We start from the raw sequence: 18,477 nt of genomic DNA on the forward strand, positions 1-18,477 counted from the left end.
GAGAACCTCTATCACTAATAACTACCCTGGGCACTCCAAATCATGGGAAGATCACCTTCTTGAACAATTTGATGACTATCCTAGCGTCACTTGTAGGAGAAGCTATGCCTTCTATCCATTTTGACACATAGTCCACTGTCACTAAAATATATTTGTTTCCACATGATGAGGGAAAATGCCTCATAAAGTCTATACCCCATACATCAAATAACTCAACCTCAAGAATATAGTTCAATGGTATGTCGTTTCTTTTAGTGATGCTCCCAGTCTTTTGACACTGATCACAAGATTGCATAAATTCCTATGTATCTTTAAATAAATATGGCCAAAAGAAATCTGTTTGTAAAATCTTTACCGCTATTTTTGAAACCCCTAAATGCCCTTCGTAAGATGATGAATGGCAATGGAATATAATGTTCTTGACTTCTTCCTCGGGCACACACCTTCGATAGATTGTATCCCCGTATTTCTTGTACAACAATGGTTCATCCCAAACATAGTACTTGACATCTGAGAAAAACTTTTTCCTTTGTTGTCTGGTAAGATTTGGGGAGAGGACTCCACTTGCAAGATAATTAGCAAAATCTGCATACCAAGGATCCTTTACACAAGCCAATGGCAAAAGGTGTTCATCCGAAAAATTGTCATTAATAGGTGAATCAAATTCTGCATCCTTTTGTCCATTTTTCCATACTTGGGATAAAAGATCTGTCACTATATTCTATGCCCTTTTCTTATCTTTGATTTCTAAATTAAATCCTGAAGAAGAAGAATCCATATGATAAGTAGTGGTTTGGTGTCTTTCTTGCTTAGCTGATATTGAATGGCAGCGTGATCAATATACATTATTACTTTTGAGTCTACCAAATAAAATCTGAACTTATCAAATATAAAGATTACTGCCAAAAATTCTTTTTCTATGGTAAAATAGTTTACTTGGGCTACATTTAATGTCTTGCTAGTGTAGTGAATTGCATGTAATATTTTATCCCTTCTTTGCCCTAAAATTGCATCTACTGCAAAGTCACTAGCATCACACATGATTTTGAACTAGAACTTCCAATCCGGAGCTTGAATTACTGGGACTGTGATAAGGGAATTTTTAATCATCTTGAAGGCCTCCATGAAATTATCATCAAAACAAAATTCAACATCTTTAATCAACAAATTAGTTAATGGCTTGGAGATTTTTGAAAAATCCTTTATAAAGTGCCCATAAAATCTAGCATAACCCAAAAAACTCTTTACTCCTTTAACATTAATTTGCGGGGTAGTTTTTCAATCGCTTCTACTTTGGCTTAATCCACCTCAATTTCACGTTATGAGATTTTGTGTCCCAAGATAATTCCTTCTTTAACTACGAAGTGACATTTTTCCCAATTTAGGACCAAGTTCATATCTTCACACCTTTGAAGAATTCTAGAAAGATTTAATAGATAAGTATTAAAGTCATTCCCATAAACTGAGAAATCATTCATAAATACCTCCATGATTTTCTCTGTTAAATCTAAAAGGATTGCCATTATGCACCATTAGATAGTAGCTGGGGCATTACAAAGTCCAAATGACATACGACGATAAGCATAGGTCCCATAGGGGAATTTAAAGGTGGTATTCTCTTGATCTTAGGGATGTATTGGAATTTAAAAGAAACAAAAAATAAGAATGTTTTGCTAATCTTTCGAGCATCTCATCAATAAATGGTATTGAGAAATGGTCCTTCCTAGTTTCTTTGTTTAGTTTTCTATAATCAATGCACATCTGCCATCCTGTGACTGTTCGTGTTGGAATCAGTTTGTTGCTTTCATTTCTGATGATGGTCATTCCTCCTCTTTTTGGAACCACATGCACCGGACTCACCAACTCACTATTGGAGATAGGGTAGATAATCCCGACATCTAGAAGCTTTAGCACCTCCTTCTTCACCACCTCTTTTAAGTTTGGATTTAATCTCCTTTGATGTTTAACTGAATTTATTACCCTTCTTCAAGTAGAATTCTATGCATACAAATGGAAGGGCTGATTCTTTTAATATCATCAATGGTGTACCCAATTGTCTTTGTGTGCAACCTTAGCTCATTGATTAATTTCCGTGTTTCTAGCTCAGTTAAATTTGTATTAATTATTATTGGAAAAGTAGAATTTGGACTAAGGAATGCATATTTGAGGTTGGGTGTCAAAGGTTTTAGCTCCACTCGGGGCGGCATGATCTCAAGCAAGGTTGGATCTTTCTCTAAGAACTTTATTCCCCATTCATTATTACTTCTTCTGAAAATTTTCTAGTTTCTTATACCATTTATTTTATTTCTTTATAGTCCAAATTCTCCCCTATATATTGAATATTGTTACATTTCTCTTGTACAATAGGATCAATTGAAGAAGTCATTCCTCCTAACAATTGCGATAAGCACTCACCACACTAAGGTGATAGATTTTGGAGATCCTCACATTGCAAATTGATGTCCTTTTCCAAGTTGCTTTGACTTTTGGCATCTTCATGCACTAGTTCATTCCCTTCTATTGATTCCTCCTTATTTCCTTTTGCTTCAAATGCACACAATGAAAGGGTCATCAAATTTTGTCCCGACCATTCATTAAGATTTAACACCAACTGATAAATTATTTCATGTGCTTCATCCAAACTTTTCCTCATGAAGGATCCTCTAGATGCAATGTTTAACTAACTCTTATTTTGGAAAGAAAGCCTAATGTAAAATAAGTGGATGATCAACCAATTCTCAATACCATGATGTGGACACTGACGTAGAAGAGATAAATATCTATCCCAAGCCTGATGCAATCCTTCTCCGTCTAATTGCTTAAAATATAAAATTTGATTCCTCAAATAGATGGTCTTCCTTGGGAAAAAATATTTATTTAAAAATTTTTGCTATAACTCGTCCCAAGTTCTAACACTTCTAGGTTGCAGAGTATTAAACCAAACCTCTGCAGCATCTCTAAGACTAAAAGAAAAAAAATCATAAGTTGTATGAAAGTAGTATAAATCCCCTTATATTTTAATGTGCTGTAATATTTGTGAAACTCCATGAGATGTGAATATGGATTCTCTGAATCTAATCCCCCAAACTGATTCCCTTGAATTTTGGAGATAAAAGATGGTCTAAACATAAAATTCTTTGCTTGAATTTTTGGCAATATAATGGGCTCTATCTCTTTGGCAGACTTTGGAGCCCCATAATCTTTCAACTATCTTTAGAACCATATCCATCTGAGGAAGCTAGAAGTGCAAGAGGAATTGGATAGCACTAAAAATGCAAATAATAGGGAAAAGAAAATAGAATTTACAAAAACATGAATTGGGAAACTGAAATGCAAAAATTAAAATTGTAGAAATAAAAGTAAACAAATGCAAGATGTAATTGCAAAAATAGAATTGCAGAAATATTTACAATATAAGATAGAAAAATAAGTTTAAACTAACTCAAATGATTGTTTATTAATATTATAAGTGCAGTCTCCGGCAACGACGTCAAAAACTTAATACGCTACTGTAAGTGTACGATTGTCGTCAAGTAATAAAATATCGATCCCACAAGTACTAGTTATAAACACTAGAGATTTCTCATGTAGAAGTAGCTAAACAACTAGTAGTTGCAAGTTATAGGCTAAGTAAAGAGAAGTAAGACTGACTAGAGGAAAGAGAGAGAGAGAAACTTGGTATAGGAAGTGTTCTAAGGGTTTGGTTTCATTGTGATGTTTATCAATGTATCATGGTTCACCAATTGCCTATCCTAAATTTACATGCATTTGTAGGAAGTTAGATTCATTACCAGCTCTCCCCTACAGTGGTCAAGCCGACATGATATTTGGATCAATACCCCTTGCTATTGAATAGGAATGATTCCTATGAAGTTTGGTAACGGGTCATCCCTGTCACTAGGGTCCCTCGGTCATAAATCACAAGAACTCACTCATACTCAATAATCATAGAGATAAAGATAGCAATTGCGTACAATTCCCTACTTCCTTGTGGGGAATTGCTTCTGGCTTTAAGGTGATGCCCTTAACATTCAGAAACGGGTTACCCCTGTCACTAGGGCCCCTCAATTATACAATCTAGAGCATCCCCCCTACGGGATCAACAATTCTACACAACCATTTAATCAAATATGAGAATTAAGCTCAAACATAATGCATACACATACGATCAAATAGATATAAAGCATGATAATGTCATCTAGATAGGAAATTAGCATATCCATGAGTTCTTACATCAATCTATACCATAATTACTCCCTTAATCTAGAATAATAGATCTACTCCATGGCTAGAAGAAAAAGATCCAAAGACATAAGAATTGCAAGCATCGAAACCTAACTAGAAGAAGAAGGGAAAATAATCTTATCCAATCGCATATAGTGATCTTCGGATCCAATCCTTTGCTTCCATAGTCGATGAGGTGATGGAAACGACTTTGTATCGATAAACGGAGCCTGAGAAGGATGTAGATTGGCACTAAGATAGATCTCCTAAAGGGAGAACCTTCATCCTCCTTGAAAGGAGAAAAGATTCCCTTATAGTGTGGGGCACGAGCTTAGCACGGCCAGTGCCACGGTTGTGTGACATCCACACGACCAGCTTCTTCTTGGCCATGGATCAGGTGACACAGTTGTGTCTTGCTTGGTCTCTTAACAGGTGGCACAACCATATGGGATCACACGACTATGTTTTGCTCCTCCTCTGGTCAGGCCACATAGCCGTGTAGCTTCACACGGTTGTGGCCATCTTCTCCTCTATTTCTTTGGCACGACCGTGTGGATCACACAGCCAGGGTCTTTTGCCTTTGTTTGCTTTCTAGATCATCTACGATCGATGTTTTCACCCTAAAAGTAGCTCCTTTCAACAAAAAAAATATACAAAGAGCAGATCTTCGACAAAGAAGAGTAATTATACTAAAAATATGACAAGAGGTATAAAAATACATAGATCAAACATAAGTAAAGTACATGAATGTATTTTAAAATATGCATAAAAGTATATATGATCTACGCACATCACACCCCCAGACTTAAACCTTTACTTGTCCTCAAGTAAAATACTGCAATCTATATTCATGTTCTTCTATAATGTATCATAATCCCTATTGCACTTTCCTAACTCTATCAATTAAGTTTATTGGTGAGCATGATTATTGAGTAACCTAAGTATGACCTAAGGATAAGTTCTTGTGCACAGTACAATAAGTGACTCAAGTTCTTCAAGCTTCAATTTTTATCCTAGTCAAGTTGTCATCCAATTGAGTTCCTAACATTTCCAGTGATAGACACTTACCTGCCACACACTTGGTTCATATTCCTTAAATCACACAAGGTCTCAAAGGACTACTTAAAATTGAAAGAAACATAACATTTATTTCCCCAGTAACCTAACTTGATCTCAAAGGGGTAAATGGTTAGTTTTCACTCATGACAACTGCTTTTTATCCCTTATTCATATGATTTTTTGGTGCTTTAAAGGTGTAGAACTAACACAAATGCAATTATAATGTAAATGTTGAGATTTTGATTTTTTTTTTCAAATGAGTTAACATGATTTGAGGTCATCCAGTAACCAAAATGCAATATAAGAAATCACCATGGGAACCAAAATACTAAATAACTCAAATGAATCATGACTATTCTAAAGTTATCCAATATCCAAGCTTAAGTGAAGTGAAGGTAAGATCCTTTAGGTTAGGCCAAAACTCAAACTTATCTCCGTATAATACTTAGCTCATTTTATGCTACTAGAGATAGAGAAAAGAGGTACACTAAACATACTAGCACTATATCTATAGTAATATGAATCAAGAAATGAATGTGTTAACCATGTTACTATTTGACACGTCAGTAGTAATTTAAGGTTTGATGTTCTCAACATGCCACAATGCAATTAAAAAGATAGTTGAAGTGACGATCAAAATAAACTGAATAAAGACTAGCAAGCAATAACAAGAAAATAAGCAACGATGCAGCATAGAACTGAAAATAAGCAAAGCAAATGATGAAAATAAACAAAACAAATGAAAGTGCTGAAAATGTAAATAAAAGAAATGTAAAGGACTCAAGATGCTTAAACACCCCCCAGACTTATGTTAGGATGTATACTAAAAGCCTAATTTTTGTATAAACATTTATTTAGAAATAAGAATCACATTGGTCAAATATCTACATTTATATGCTAAGTGTAGTTGTCCATTTAATTTATATTGTAGATAACATGGTGTGAGGTGACAAACAGAAGATCATGTTCTCAGTTCCTTATAAATTATAAATAGTAACTCACAACCAAGATGGAATGGGACAAACCAATGGAGTGGTTGTAGTGTAATCTGGTATTAGTTTATCTTGACTACAAAATTACACTAGTACACTATGAGTGTATTGAGCAGGACCATTTGAGATAATTTCTTTTTATCTTAACTACATAAAAAATAAAACCTCTGTTATTATGGAAATGCGTACTCTTAATCATGATATAATAACAAGCACGTATACTTAATATTTATTTTTTTAATTTATCAAAGGGTGCGATTTAGTTTTAAATCAATAGGCTCGATAAGTTGAGAAATAATATTATTTATATGGCGTGTTGTTGATTATAGAATGAAACTATGTCATAGTAATCTAGGTTGATGATGTCCCCTTGAGGAGCTCATAATGATTGTCATGTAAACCCTGCAGGTGGACTTAGTCCAACATGACAATAAGGTTGAGTGATACTACTTTTGGAGCTAGATATTAATTAAGTGAGTTGTCAGTAACTCATTTAATTAGTGGGCATTCGATATTTTAAACATAGGGAGACTAACGCACTCATAATAAGAAGGAGCTCATATTGTATAATGAGATTGGTGCGGTAGTGCAATAATAACTCTTTAGTGGTATGAATTATTATTGATGAACTTGAGTTATGCGTTTGGGGCGAACACGGGAAGCTCAAGCTCATCGGGAGACCAAAACCAATTCCTCCTCTCGCTCCCTGTTGTATCCTCTTATTTATAAAGTCTTATATCCACTTAAAGCCAAGCTTCTTACCCATCTTGTTATGGTTGGCCAAGCTAAGCTTGGAGCCCAAGCTAGGGCCGGGCAAGCCCTTCATGGAGCCCAAGTAGGGGATGGCAAAACCATGCTTGGAGACCAAGCATGGGGCCGACCAAAGTAAAATAAAAGAAAGTTTTGTAAACAAAATTTTGTTAATCTTTCCTTATTTGTAGTAATCTATAATGGTTAAAAGAGAGATTTTATTTTGTTAAAATCTTTCCTTTTTTATAGTTATCTACAATGGTTAAAAGAAAATTTTTAATTTTATTAAAAACTTTCCTTTTATAGCCATCCTCATGGTTTTGAAAGAGAGTTTTAAAAATTTAAAATATTTCCTTTTATAGCAATCTACAAAGGATTAAAGAGATATTTTAATTTTATTAAAATCTTTCCTTATTTGTAGTTATCTATAATGTTTAGAAGAGATATTTTAATTTTTGATAAAACTTTCCTTTTTGTAACCATGTTTTAAAAAGAGAAGTTTTAATTAATCTTTCCTTTTTTGTAGTTGTCTACATGTTTTAAAAGAGAGAGATTAATTTTAAAACTTTCCTTTATTTCCATGTACAATAAGAAATTTAGAAAAAAGAGATTTTAATTATTGTTAAAATTTCCTTTTTTTAAAGAGGGGGGCCACAAATAAGGAAGTTTAATTATGTTTAAAACTTTCCTCTTTTACCCTGACTAAGGATTATAAAAGAGAAGGAGAGGGTGCCTCATGAGAGAAGACAACCCTATTCTCTCCTCTCTTTTCCTTGGTGTGACCGGCCCCTTCCTCCCTCTTTCTTCCTTAGGCCGGCGGCACACCTTCCTTCTTCTTTTCTTTTCTTCTTTCTAAGGTCGACATCCATATTCCTGTAGGTCCCTTTGGAGGCCGGCAAGAGGGGAGGGGTGAATTGCCCTACAAAATAAAACTCGAACCTTTCTCGGATTTCAACTATATAATTAACACTTGTAATAAATAAATAAAAGAGACTAAGTAAAGAAGAATAGACACCAGAGTTTTACTTGGTTTGCAATCAGGGGATTGCTAATCCAAGGAATGTAAGCGCACTATCTGATTCTCCTCTGGGCGAAGTAGCCTCTTTACAACGTTGACAGCACAAATGAAAAGAACAGAATTGGAAGCACAGAAAGAATTGATTACAAGTTCGTTCTTTCAAATGTACAGATCAGTACTTTATTTATAGTACTGGTCCGGACGCCTGGAAGGGGTTCCGGGCGCCCCCGGGGGGATAAATTTTATCCCCCAACGGTCAGCTCGCGATTAGATTCGATCTGGTCAAATATGAACCCCCGGGCGCCCGGAATGGTTCCGGGCGCCCGGAGGTCCGGGCGCCTGGAATTGATCCGAGCGCCCGGACCTGTTAAGTCAACAAAGTTGACTCTGGTCCAGGCTCTCTGCTCCGATTCAACTCGTCTTAGTTCGGCTCGTCTTGGTCCGGGTCTGTTCGCTCCGGCTCCGCTAGCTTGGGTGATCTCGACCTTCCGGAATAGGTCTCACCCGAACCCATGTTCCGGCCTTCTCCTCGAGCAGCCTTCCTTCCCGGTTTCTCGTCCCTCGAGTGTCACGCACGCTCTTCTCGTCCACCGGTGTACTCTTCCACGGACACCTCGTCCCTCGGACGCACCGAGCCCATCGGCTCTCTCCCCGTGCCGTCCTTCTCGCTAGCCGCGTCTTCCGCTCGACTTCCTGTATTCCTAAGCTCCTGCATACTTAGACACAAGGGTTAAACAAACGCAGAACCTAACTTAGCTTGTTTGCTCACATCAAAACACCTTGGGGTTCCAACAATTCCTTGGTAGCCGAAACTTGAAGGAAAAAGGAGAAGACTCTACATAGTTGGCCGGTTACTAGAAGGAGAAGAAGGAGAAGAAAGGAAGAAAGTTTCCTATTTTGACATCCCTTGGTGGCTCAAGAGTCTTGGAGGAAAAGAAGGAGCTCGGGTGGATTTCATCTTGGTAGATCGTTGCCCACACGACGTCCAAGAAAAAGAGAAGAATACAATAAAAGATCAAGAGGTCTATAAGCTATAAAGAAAGGTATAACTAGTTATTTGTTTTCGCATCATAACTAGTTCATATTCTTTGTATGGATCTTAAAAAACCAAACACAAGAGATTATCGATTTTATGTTATCATTTTTGTTATCGATTTTATGTTTTGATTTCATGTTTCGATATTGTGCTTCTATTGAGGTCTCTGTAGTTAAACTTAGTTTACTGTAAGAAGTTAAATATCCAATTTCTTTGAAAGACTTTGTCTAGGAAGTGGTGGATGATCCCATACCCAAGAAGGTCTAGTGCCTCACCATGTTTAACCTGGAAGCCGATCTTTGAAATAGATATTTAATTAACTTCTGTAATATGGTTTAACTTAGGAAGATCACATCAGTTAAACTTGGAGTAAAAATGTTAAGTATCGTTTCCAATCCAAATTTAACTTCTGAAGAGCAACTTGGATTAATAATGTTAAGCATCGTTTACAATCCAAGTTTAACTTTAGTAGATCACATGGGTAGCTAGGTTAAGTTCTGTGCTTGTACAAATTTTTGTATAGAGGAACTAGAACAGTATTCTGAGTAGCAACCAACAATTGGTATCAGAGCTAGGTTTTAGCCTCTATGTGTTTGGTTTTTTAATTACACACATGTCATACATAATTTAGGCATGATAATAATAGGATGTGCAAATAGATTAACTCTATGGTTGCAGGCATCCTAGATCCAACTATTATGACTATGTTGTGTTTGTGTGTGATTAGACCCTCGGACATATCGAGGGCATTTTATGTGTGTGCATGATTATAATATTAAATACAGCAGGAGCTGTATTAGTTATTAGGATTTTACATTTTGTTCGATCTAGATTATATGTACATTCCTTCGTGGAATATAAGATCGATAAATGTAAAATTTTATTTTTGTCGCGGATCGTATCCTTGCGAGGCGTGGGACTATTTGAGAACCAAAGGCACAGCTGAAAAAGAAGCAAGATAGATGCGACGACTAGACCCGATGGCGGTGGTTAAAGATGGCAGCAGCTAAGGTTGATGGCACACGGAGGACAGCTATGGATAAAGGCCATAATAGTTGGAAAATTATTTTTCTTATTTATTGCCTTTTATGCTGTGTGTGCTTGTGTTTGTGTACTTGTGTGCATGTTAAAATTCCTCGTTCTAAATAACTAAGTGGGAGAGGAATTTAATTAAATTCCATGGTCTCCATTACTAGTTTGTAAGTGATGCATTCAAACTTGTGCATTGGCTCTGAGTGCCTTCCTCCATATCGGATGAGTTTGTTTGCGGATCACTAGATCAAACTTCCTTAATGGATGATTATAGGAAATTATTTAGGATGTGTGTGATCTTCTCCATCTCAAGGGGCACAATCCTTTTAGTGGACTTAGTATCAAGTAATGATATATACTTAGGCACATTTAATAGTATCCTCCCCATCAGAGTCACTGCTATTATTTGTGTGACCGAAGAAAAACCAATTATTAATTTGTCATAAAGCTAGGTAAAACCCCCTCTTACAAATTATTGAATTTGTATACGTCCACACTATCGTGGCATACAAAATTCATGGTGTTTGAGGTAATTTTATTTGTCATAAAGTTAGGTTGACAAAATAAAATTAATGGGTAAAACCTCCTCTTACAAATGATTGAATTTGTATACATCCACACTATCGTGACATACAAAATTCATGGTGTTTGAGGTAATTTAAGGTTGACAAGATAATTAATGGGTAAAACCCTCCTCTTACAAATGTTTGAACTTGTATATGTCCACACTATCATGACATACAAAATTCATGGTGTTTGAAGTGTTGGTGAATTTAAATGATATTGTTTGAGGAATCAATATTATTTTAAATTCTAAAGTTTTGACCAAATATTTGATCGAAGATAGACCAACTATTAATTTTATTTGTCATAAAGTTAGGTTGACAAGATAATAAAATTAATAGATAAAACCTTCTCTTACAAATGTTTGGATTTGTATACAATTTTGAGATGTTGGTCTTGACCAAATATTTTGTGATTCTTAGGATTTCAAATGGTTTTCAATCCCCTAGTTGTTATACTAGATAATAGACTTACTAGTCCCAATTATAATGATTGGAAACAAAACTTGGACACTAAGGTGGACTGTCCTCTCAGAAATGAGAACAATAAAGGTGTATCCTATTCATTAGTTGTTGAAACATGTTTAGTGGTGTTATCTACCGGTACCTGGTGTGTAGATACAGGAGCTATTGATCATGTCTGCAAATCATTGCAGGGGTTCCAGGAAACCCGATGACTACATGAAGGAGAAATCACTGTTTACATGGGCAATGGTACGAAAGTGGCGGCTGTTGCAGTGAGAGATGTTTATTTATCCTTTGATAGGAATAAAACATTGATTTTGAGAAATTACCTTTATGTACCAAGTTTTAGAAATAACTTGATTTTAGTTTCTAAACTATTTAAGGATGAATATTCTATTTCTTTTGATGACAAAGTTGTTATCAAGAAGAATAGGGAAGTTATCCATTCTGGTATGTTGGTTGGCAATTTATATACTCTAAATCAATAACTCCCACGATGTAAAAATGGAAATTAATAACACATCTTCTAATTGAAATAAGAGAAAGCAGCCTTTGGAAATGAACCAAACATATTTTTGGCATCTAAGGCTAGGTTATATTAACTTGAGTAGGATTCAAAGGTTAATAGCCGATGGACTTCTGGATTCATTGGTGGTCAAAAACTTTCCAACCTGCAAGTCTAACTTGGAAGGAAAATGACTAAGAGACCTTTTAAGGCTAAGGGGTATAGGGCCAAAGATGTATTGGAATTGGTTTATTCTGATTTGTGTGGACCTATGACTATCCAGGCAAGAGGTGATTTCGAATATTTCGTCTCTTTTATAGACGACTATTCGAGATACAGGTGCATTTACTTGATGCACCGTAAGTCTAAGTGCTTTGATAAGTTCAAAGAGTACAACGTTGATGTGGAGAAACATCATGGTAAAAGTATCAAGACACTACGGTCTGATCGTGGTGGCAAGTACCTCTTAGGAGAGTTTAGGAGTTACTTATCAGAAGTCGGGATTCAATCCCAACTATCTGCACCTGGTACACCCCAACAGAATGGTGTGGCAGAATGAATGTATAAGACTCTTATGGAAATGGTTAGATCAATGATGAGTTATTCAGAATTATCAAATTCATTTTGGGAATATACTCTGGAAATGACAATGAACATAGTACCTTCTAAGTCAGAACCCTCTGCTCCCATAGAATTATAGAATGAGCGTAAGTTTAGTCTGAAACATATTCGGATTTGGGGTAGTCCAGCACATGTGCTGAAGGGAGACACTGATAAGTTGGAATTATGAACAGGAGTTCACTTGTTTGTGGATTATCCTAGAGAAACGAAAGGAGGTTTATAGTCCTAAAAATCAGAAGATCATTGTTAGCACCAATGCCCGATTTTTAGAAGAGGACTATGTAATGAACCACAAGCCCATGAGTAAAATTGTTCTTAAGGAAATTAGAGAAGACACGTCTAAACTAGTACCAATTGTACAAGATGAGATACCACAAGAAACTACAACATGTATCACAAATGATGCACAATTACAAGCAGTGCCACGTCGTAATGGGAGAGTTGTTCGGTAACCTGGTAGATTCATGTTTTTGGGAAAGTCTTCGGACTTGATCCCTGGTGAACATGAACCTGATTCCTGCACATATGATGAAGTAGTTCAAGATAAAGATGCAGCATCTTGGCAAAGTGCAATGAACTTTGAAATAGAATCTATGTATTCTAATCAGGTCTGGGAGCTTTTAGAACCACCAAATGATGTAAAAGTCATTGGGTGTAAATGAGTCTACAAAAGAAAATAGGTGGAAACTTTCAAAGCAAGACTTGTTGCAAAAGGATATACTCAGAAAGAGGGAATCGATTATGAGGAAACTTTTTCGCCGGTAGCTATGTTTTAGTCTATCCATATACTTTTATCTATTACTGCTCATATGGATTATGAGATTTGGCAAATGGATGTCAAGACAACTTTCTGGAAGTCTGGAAGAAAACATCCATATGAAACAACTAGAGGGGTTTATTGCAAAGGGCAAAGAGCATCTTGTATGTAAGCTCAATCGGTCTATTTATGGACTGAAACAAGCTTCAAGATCTTAGAACATCCGGTTTAATAAAGTAATCCAGTCTTATGGATTTATTTAGTGTCCGGATGAGTCTTGTGTATACAAGAAGTGTAACAGAAATATAGTGGTATTTCTTGTACTATACGTAGATGACATTTTGTTAGTTGACAACAATATCAAAATGTTATCAGAAGTAAGGGTATGGTTGTCCAAGTAATTCGATATGAAGGACTTGGGAGAATGCAGACATATTCTTGGGATTAAAGAAAAGAATGTTGTGTTTATCCCAAGCTTCATATATCGATACTATCCTAGCTCGTTTTAGCATGCAAAACTCCAAGAAAGGTTTTCTACCTTTTCGGCATGGAGTACCCTTATCTAAAGAAATGTCTCCTCAGACATTAAAGGAGATAGAGGAGATGAAGGTGGTTTCTTATGCTTCGGCTGTAGGAAGCCTAATATATGCAATACTATGCACGAGACCGAATATCTATTTTGTCGTGGGCATGATTAGCAGAGTAACCCAAGACAAGGACATTGGACTACCGTAAAGCATATATTAAAGTACCTGAGAAGGACTAGAGATTATATGGTTTACCAAGCAGATAACTTGCTCCCTGTGGGTTACACGGATTCGGATTTCCAATCAGATAGGGAAAATAGTAAGTCAACCTCGGGGTTTTGTGTTTACTTTAGGAAGTGAAGCCATAACAATGGAGGAGTGTTAAGCAGAAATGCTTTTCAGACTCCACTATGGAAGCTGAGTATGTGGCAATTTTTGAGGCAACCATAGAAGCTGTATAACTCAGTAACTTCATGATGGGCTTATATGTGATTCTTGGTTTGCCCAAAATTATTATAGGTTATTGTAATAATAAATGGTACAATAGCAAACTTGAAGGAACCACGAGCCTAGAAGGCAAGCAAACATATAGAACGCAAGTACCACCCAATACGAGACATCGTATAATGAGGAGAAGTTGTTATCGCCTAGATTGTATCAGCAGATAACCTAGATCTTTTCACTAAGGCCCTTAAGGCAAGAGCTTTTGATGGGCATGTTGAAGGGATGAGAATCAGATGTATGGCAGCATATATGGCAGCATAATCTTTTAGTATAAGTGGGAGATTGTTAGGATGTACTAAAAGCCTAGTTTTTGTATAAATATTTATTTAGAAATAAGAATCACATTGGTCAAATATCTACATTTATGCTAAGTGTAGTTGCCCATTTAATTTATATTGTAGATAACATGGTGTGAGGTGACACACAAAAGATCATGTTATCAATTCCTTATAAATTATAAATAGTAACTCACACCAAGATGGAATGGGACAAACCATTAGAGTGGTTGTAGTATAATCTGATATTAGTTTATCTTGACTATAAAATTATATTAGTACACTATAAGTGTATTAAGTAGGACCATTTGAGATATTTTCTTTTTATACTGATTACATAAAACAACAAAACTTCTGTTATTATGGAAGTGCGTACTCTTAATCATGATATAATAACAAGCACATATACTTAATATTTATTTCTTTAATATATCAAAGGGTGTGATTTAGTTCGTTAAATCAATATACCCAATAAGTTGAGAAATGATATTATTTATATGGTGTGTTGTTGATTATAGAATGAAACTATTTCCTAATAATCTAGGTTGATGATGTCCCCTTGAAGAGCTCATAAGGATTGTCATATAAACCCTACAGGTGAACTTAATCCGACATGACAATAAGGTTGAGTGGTACTGAAACATCCCATGACTACCTCTCAAGTTTTTTTTTTTAAAAAAAAAACTCTCTCATTAATATTATCCAGATGATTATAATGCAGAACCAGCATGAAAACTATCACAACCAATAAAATTGATCGTATCAGCAAAGGTTTACCGAATAAGAACAATATTTCTCAAAACATTCCCCCCTTAATGAATAAAGAAACAAAATCCCTTGCCACGAAACCAATATGCTCGACACTCCTAGACAGCGAACAATGTCATGCGTCCATCCCGCCTTCTCGTCTAATCCGTCCGAGGGCCCTCCGTCATATCATGAGAGTCATCCTCACCTGTAATGCAAACATCATGAGTCTACGGCCCAACAAGCACAATCCCAAAATGTATACAAGACATCCATAAAGTATTAGAATAGCAATTAAGAACCAATTAAAGGAAACATAACACAACACTAGTACGATTAAATAAATAAAAAGGATAAAATATATAACAGTGATCCTATGTAGATAATAGAGTGAATATGTCACATATCCGGTAACCACAAATAGAGCCAGTCAACAGTCCCATGAACCTAGAGGTACCTCGTAGAGAACATGCATCCAGTCATATAGCCGAAACTAACCATATCAGTCAAGTTTGGATGGGCCCTCCCCGGAGCTCATCCCGGGTCACCCATCCCGTACTGTCACCACATATGTTCATACTCATTCTATTAACTACATAGAAAAATTTAATGTATCCCCAATAACAGTATACTAGTAGCTCATTCCCGTCAGTCTGTAAACATTCCCTTTTCACAAAACAAACCTTTCCTTATCCATATCAACGTAAATCGATGGTAACAATTGGTAAGTGGTTAACTATCATATGACAAGTAACTACCTACAGAGATAGATCAACAGTTTGCAACATATAACTGAATGCCAAATAATTGCTTGACACATACTATCATATATAGATCAACAGCAAGGAAAGAAACCTAATTAAGGGATTCTCTTCTGAGGTATTCAGATTTGTCAATTGGACTCCTATATGGAAACATCTAGGCCATACTAACAATTGTGATAAAAGAAAACAGGGAAATCATAACGTATTACTATCATGCTATAACAGAACTCTACCACTAGTTCCCTATAGAAAACATGCTCTATCCGGGAACCAATGAATTCACAGGAAAACATTCGATCCATAAATCTAACCCCCCAATGCCATGTTCAACAGAAGAAGAACTCAACATCGTCAATGAAAGTTTCAAGCAACCTTACTATTCTTCCAAATCCCGAACCCAACATGAATTGTGCATTCGTTTCAAGATCAGAACCGACGCCTAGCAACAACAAAAGAAAACAAGACCAACCATAACCCGTAAACGGTTTCCGACAATGATTCAAACTTTTTCAATGAGAACTTAACACAAAATTTCGAAATTAAACTTCATAGAGGACACGAACTTAGCCGAAAACATCACATAAATCTCATCCAAAGCTAGAACTTCATAAGGAACGCAATTCAAATCTCATTCCACCAGCTAACAACTCTGTCAGGTTTTTAATCAAGCAGTTGGCGTACAGAAACTCGACAATTAAATCCTCACAGAAGAAAATCAAATCCGAGCCCATACATAGACAAATCGTTCATCACAGAACCATGGGGAAAAACCTTCCGAAGAACATCGAGCTTCTGATCAGAATGCACTAACTAAAAATTTTGAAACCAAACCAGACAAGAAAGAACAATTTCCGAAACCAAACGACACCAATCGAGCAAAACACCTGTGAAATCTCATGTCGATTCCAAAACTCATTTAAACCCAGATTCACACCATATCGCGTCGAAGAACATGAATCAACATCGCCGAAATCAGCATAAAATTCCAGAACCAGGTAAAGCTCCGATTTAAACCACCATCCGACAAAAAAAACCTTACAGGAATTCACAGTTTCAAAGCAAAAACAACCTCGAGGGAAACATTCCAAGAATCTAAAGCCAAAATCCGAGACCTCGTGATAACTCAAGAACACCACTAGATGGAACAAACCAAAGCCCTTACAATCAAAGGAACCTTATCTACTTGGACTTCGACATTCCCCAAATTCCTATTCCATACCTCACAGATCTCCCGATTCACTTAGAAATTGAACTTGCCTTTCCCCTTTCCCTTTCCTTCCCGTGCCGCTTTTGGAAGCCCTCGCGTGGTGTCTGCACCGTTAGTGAGATCGTCGGAGGTCTCATCGTCCGATCACCATGCCCTCGCAGAATCGCCGATGCAATGTGAAGCTTGGCCGGATCTCGAAGCTTGGTGGAGCATAGACCAAAAATCGCGAGTGGAGAGGGAGAAAGAATCGGCGACCCCTTTTGGAACGAACTGTGATGGTGAACTCTTATACCTAGGTTATTAGAGGCTAACTTAGGGTAATTAGGATTAATCAACCCCTATTTATTTGGGTATCATATGCTTCCCTTAATCTTAACCATTATATCTCTTTTAAAACTTGTCATACATATTTATTTAAAATTCTGAGGAATTTCTATAATTCATAGAAAATTTTATAGATTAATCTTTTAATTAACACTCATGTGACTTTATAAAATTCTACCAATATTTTTCTTAATTTCACTCGTGGGACCTTACAATTCTCCCCCCTTATAAAAATTTCGTCCTCGAAATTTGACTTATCAATAATTTGGGGGTAGCGGTTACACATTTCTAGTTTTGGTCTCCCATAGTAAATTCCAAATCACCCCGTTATTGGTTGGCGTAACTCTTCTGGCGACTTCGCGCCGTCTGTATCCTATCCCAAATATCGACCACTAGATTCACAATATGTGTCATAATATTTTTTTTTAGGCCCAGAACTGCCCTATCTCCTACCTCATCCACTGAATGTGTTTAGAACTAATTAGCAAATTGATCACATATCAAGCTTCTTGCAGCTGCACTATAAGTTTCTAAACATGTTGATGGTAGATACTAATATTCTATAAGTTTGCCATGTTTGTCAAATTTCACCTTATGATCATCCCCTATCATTTAATACTGATATATATATTATAGCTTAATTCAAACATGACAATTTGTAAAGGTAATTATATTTAAGCATGTATAAAAACTATTCTCTTCAACCAAGCATGTGCCTAAATTTATTAACGATAAGATATCATGATATGGTGATCTTGGATTCCATCCTAACATTTTGTAGTGATGCATATCCGAACATGTACAAGACTATATCTAAAGAAAGGAAACAGAACTTATGAACATACTCCACAAAGATTCAGATCTGGAAATTAAATCCTAATAGAAACCAATAGAACACATTGCTATATAAAATGGAACACTTACTACCTATTGCCCATTTCAACATATCATGAGTCTAATTCATTAAAGCATGCATTGCTTTTACAAACTAAGAAACCTAAACATCCTGGAAATTAAATCCTAATAGAAACCAATAGAACACATTGCTATATAAAATGGAACACTTACTACCTGTTGTCCATTTCAACATATCATGAGTCTAATTCA

General features: G+C 36.1%; 1 long non-coding RNA gene across 1 annotated transcript; it reads right to left on the reverse strand.

Annotated features, from left to right (window-relative positions):
• Positions 1-15,036: 15,036 nt before the first annotated feature.
• On the reverse strand, positions 15,037-17,354 carry LOC122017860. The gene is made up of 2 exons (XR_006121478.1): positions 17,059-17,354; positions 15,037-15,283 (listed from the first exon to the last, which is right to left on the reverse strand). It is a non-coding gene; the product is annotated as an uncharacterized LOC122017860 (long non-coding RNA).
• Between the last annotated feature and the right edge of the window lie 1,123 nt (positions 17,355-18,477).

This window comes from Zingiber officinale, chromosome 8B (assembly GCF_018446385.1).
Source record: "Zingiber officinale cultivar Zhangliang chromosome 8B, Zo_v1.1, whole genome shotgun sequence".
NCBI lineage: Eukaryota > Viridiplantae > Streptophyta > Magnoliopsida > Zingiberales > Zingiberaceae > Zingiber > Zingiber officinale.